At 33.4% G+C, this 4,814-nt stretch overlaps 1 pseudogene; it reads right to left on the minus strand.

Annotated features, from left to right (window-relative positions):
- Positions 1 to 253: 253 nt before the first annotated feature.
- On the minus strand, positions 254 to 4,208 carry LOC130868501 (40S ribosomal protein S2-like; annotated as a pseudogene).
- Between the last annotated feature and the right edge of the window lie 606 nt (positions 4,209 to 4,814).

The following is a 4,814-nucleotide window of genomic DNA, read 5'->3' on the forward strand; positions in this document are numbered from 1 at the left end:
TCTATTGTGGATATGTATCACATTTTAATTATCCATTCATCTGCTAAAAGACATTTAGTCTGTTTACATTTCCTTGCTCTTTTCAAGAAGGCACCAAAGAATATTGCTGGGCAAATAACTGAGGAGTGGGAATTCAAATGCTTCAGCCACAAGCCAAGGATACATCTGGGTTATATGGTAGATTTATTTTCAGTTTTATAAAACTTAATTCACTTATTTTTCTTATATAAAAACCCCCATTTGGTGATCACATCTAAAGCCTGTATTCTATGAACAAAATTTCTAGTGGGTATTTCACAAGAGGGACAGTAAATTCCTGAGGAGACTTAATGAACACAGTTTCTTTTCAGAGGCTGGGGTTCAGATCTTAGGGCAGGTCTTCGAGATGGCATCAAAGTTGGCCTTGGCAAGTTGTTCAGGATGACAGTGCAGTTCTTAGCTGATGTGTAACAATCATCAATGCTGTACATCATTAGTAACTTCTTGGGCACAGGAGCAGAGACAATGCTAGTGTCTCTGGGAACAGAGTTGAGATGCACCACCAACACAGAGCCACTGTGGCTTGCTACTTTGTATTGAGCAGTGTGGGACTTGTTAATCTTGCTTCTCCAATAGCCTCTCAGCATGGGGACATTGAGAAGCTTGGCCAAGATGATAGCCCTTGGGATTATACCATGACCTACATGACCATTGTAGTCCCCCATAGTGACAAAAGCCTTGAACCTGATCTTCTGGTTATCTTGAGTCTGCTTCTGCATTGGCAGGGTCTCTTAACCTTTGGGCGTGCACCCAGAAAAACTTCAATAATCTTAGATTCCTTAATGTGCAGGACTAACATGTAAATTTCCTCCAGGGACTTGATCTTTATGCCCTTAACCAGATGGCCCAGCTTGTTGACAGGGTTATACTCCTTGTCTTCAGCTTTACTTCCCTGAGTCCATTGTCCTCAATCATGGCCACAGCCTTGACCAGGACCGGGGACTAAAAGACCTCTTCTAAATCCTATGCAGAAGCACCCATTTCCTTCTAACCCTGTATTTTCCCAAAGAAGAAATTACTTTCAATTTTTTAATATTTGCCTTATGATTTCCAGATAAAGTATAAAAAGATATATGATGAGTGCAATACTAGGTGGAAGAGCATTATGAATGATGTTTTGTCATTGGGAACAAGGATCCATATCTTCTAAGGTATCCGCAATCCCTTATGTTATTCTTGTCCTAAGAACTGTTTAAAAAGTTTCTATTTCTTGTAAATAAGGCAATATTGAGAGTATCTTTGGTCAAGGCTATGGCCATGGTTGAGGACAGTTAGTTGACTCAGAGAAGTAAAGGAGTTTCTCTCTTTCTCCATAACCTCACCAACATTTGTCATTGGTTGTTTTGGATCTTAGCTCTTCTGACTGGGTGAGACAAAATCTTAAAGTTCTTTTAATTTTCATTTCTCTAATTACTAGGGATGATTAATACTTTTTGGATGTTTTCACAGCAATTTCTTTTTCTTCTATTGAGAAATCTCTATTTAGATCCCTATCCCATTTTAATTGAGTCATTTCTTTCCTTGATTCTTTGTTGTATTGAGTTCCTTGCAAATTCTGGATATAAGACGATCTAATACCTATGTTCTTTAACAATTCCCTAAAGTAAAATGAGGAGTAATACTACCAAGATCATTGTACACAAAATTAGTATTATATTAATTAATAATCAGAATAATAAAAAATATGAACAGTTTCCTAATACATGCAGATGAAAACATCTTCAGTAAAATACTTGCAAACTGAGTCAAGGGAGCACTGAAAACATATACCACAATCAAAATGATTTCAACTTAGAGAAGCAAGGATGTTTCCAAATACATTAATCCATAAATGTAAAATAACACAGAAATAGAACCAAGAAGATAGCCAGATTATCTTCTCAATTATATAGTTTGAAAAAGTTTACATCTTTCCATGGTAAAGGCATGAATAAATAAGAATAGATGGATAATGTTTCAGTTTATTAAAGGCTTTATGTCCAAAAACCTATTGTCAATAGTATACTAAATAGTGAAAGACTGAAAACTTTTGTATATATCTTGCTCTGTATAGTTCCTGACCTCTTAGCTAGTTTAATAAAGAAAGAAAAAGAAATAAAGTAGACAAAAAATACAAATTAATCTGTATTTGAAGGTGACACAATTCTTGTGTTTTAGTTGTTATGCTTTTTTTAACTCCTTAATTCTTGCCTTTATCTTGTCATTCTTTTTGTCTACTTGATTTTATTTTGTTTCTCTTCATCTTCTTTTTCTCTTCTACATTCTTCTTTTCTCTTTTTTCTTCTCTTTATCCTTCTTAGCCATTTTACTTTTATTGATTTTTTATTTGTCTTGGGGTAAAATTTCATATATTACCTTCTGTCTTCTAATGCAGTATAGATCAAATGGATTTTGGAATCTTATCCCTGCTGTATCACTCTTCCAAGAGATGGTTTTTTAGGCATGAATCACAGTTCTCAACTATATTTGTGTACAAAGATTTCATATCATCCCAGTAAGAATGGTTATCAGTAAGGAAACAAAAAGAAAATGCCATTAAAATGTGGACTAAAAAAATTTCAACATTATTGGTAGGAATTTAAATTAGTGCAGTTACTATGTAAATTATTGTGGAGGTTCCTCATAAAACCAAATAATAACCCTGCATGATCTAAATATAGTATATCTAGGTAGATATATGAAAAGGAACCAAAGTCAGCATATAATTGTGATACATAGCATACCTATGTTAATTTTGGCACTAATTACAATAGTGCAATAAACAAGTTATGCAGTTAACCCAGGTTCCCATCATCATATGAGCAGATAAAGAAAATTTAGTGGTGATTATAAATATAAAATCAAAAATGATTAAATTATATAATTTGCACAGAAATGGATGGATCTTGACGTTACTGTGTTTACTGAAATGAGTTAAACTCAGAAAAACAGCTGCACCATTTTTCTCACAAATGTGGAGCTAAAAAAAAATAGACATGAATGTTGAAGAGAAACAATGTTGGAAAAGAAAAGGGGCCTAGAGAAAGTGATATATTATATTTATTTAATATATGCATTAGATGTCATAATAAAATCTCATTATTTTGTATAAAAAATAACACTGATAAAATAACTACCATAAAACATGAAAAGAATTCCAAATCAGCACTGTACTAAAGAAATTTATGATATGTACAAAGAAAACAAAGTTACTGGAAAGATTGTATCTGAAGATGAAGTAGTTCCAACAGTGCTGAAGACTAAAGATAAATAATAACTCCTGTCATATTGTAGATTGTCAAATTGATAAAATGTGGAATTAACTAAATGTAAGTTGCTGGACCCTCCTGTGAGGGATTTCCCTATCAAAATTTTAAAAGTAAGAAAACACACCCCAGATGTGAGCAGCACATTCTGATGACAATTTGGTTAATATGTCTAGAAGTTACAAGCTTTTCCTTTTCCTTTATTTTCTTTCTTTCTGTTTTTTTTTTTTTTTCTTTTTTTTTTTTCTTTTCTGCTTGCCTTTACTCTCATTGGCAAATTTGTCTTCAGGCCTCTGCAACATTCCTTCACTGATGACAAAACCTTGTTCCACTGAGCTTCCAAAATAAGGTATATGTCAGCAGTTCTCCAGGTCTTCAGTACAAAATTGAGACTGCTAAAACCTCTATCCTTATGTCCTAAGCAACTACAAAGATTTTAGAATTCCCAATATTAGTTATTGTTGAACTACCTGGGTCACACTGTGGAAGCTAATCTAATAAACAACCATATAATGTATATTCATTCTGTTGGTTCTGTTCTTCCAGAAAACCCTAACTAATATACTTTCCAATGCAAGTATTTAGGTTTGTCAAAAAAGTTTCTTCTGGACTATGTATAAAATATTAAAAAACAGCATAAAATTTAAAACTAGGCACTAAAGCATTAAAATGGAAAATTCCCATCTACTTTGGGAGTATGTTGATATGGTACCAGTAGCACAATGAAGATAGATATGGGGTATAGAAGCAACTAAGACAAAAATTACCTGCCCATTTTCTGGCAACATAATCAGAGTGGGATAGACAGTCATCTTGATAATAAAATTGTTCCACAAATCCTTAATTCCATTACTGAGAAAATTACCTGAAAGGGGAAAAGCTGTAATTTAAAGTTCTATTAATAATTAGAAAATTACCTGCCATCACGAATCTGTTTTCTATGAAAAGGAAAATATCAGGGTTATATTTTTGCCTTCAAATATAACCTCACTGTTTTAATCCCATGAATCAAAGCATTCTTCAATTTGTCAGGGTTATAGGTTTTTGTCTACTATTTGATTAGTTTCAATCAGCAATTGATTCTAACCCTAGTGTAACTAGTTCATATTATCATTCATCATTTAATATTGATATGGAAGGGATTTCATCAAAGCTACAATAGAGGGATTAAAACTTAAAAATAATATGCTAGCATTTTGAGGAAGAATAATAATAAATGCTTCCTCTAGTTTTGTATGAGGCTAGGAAAAAACTCACAGTGGAAAACAAAATGTAGAAAATGATACTTTTATACCTAATTTAGAAGTGAGATAAAATGCTAAAAGATTGGGGCTGGAGAGATGGCTCAGTGGTTAAGAGCACTGGCTGCTCTTCCAGAGGTCCTGAGTTCAATTCCCAGCAACCACATGGTGGCTCACAACCATCTGTAATGAGATCTGGCGCCCTCTTCTGGCATGTGGGCATACATGGAGGCAGAATGTTGTATACATAATAAATAAATAAATCTTTTAAAAAAAAATGCTAAAAGAC

This window comes from Chionomys nivalis, chromosome X (genome assembly GCF_950005125.1).
Source record: "Chionomys nivalis chromosome X, mChiNiv1.1, whole genome shotgun sequence".
In the NCBI taxonomy this organism is placed as follows: Eukaryota; Metazoa; Chordata; class Mammalia; order Rodentia; family Cricetidae; genus Chionomys; species Chionomys nivalis.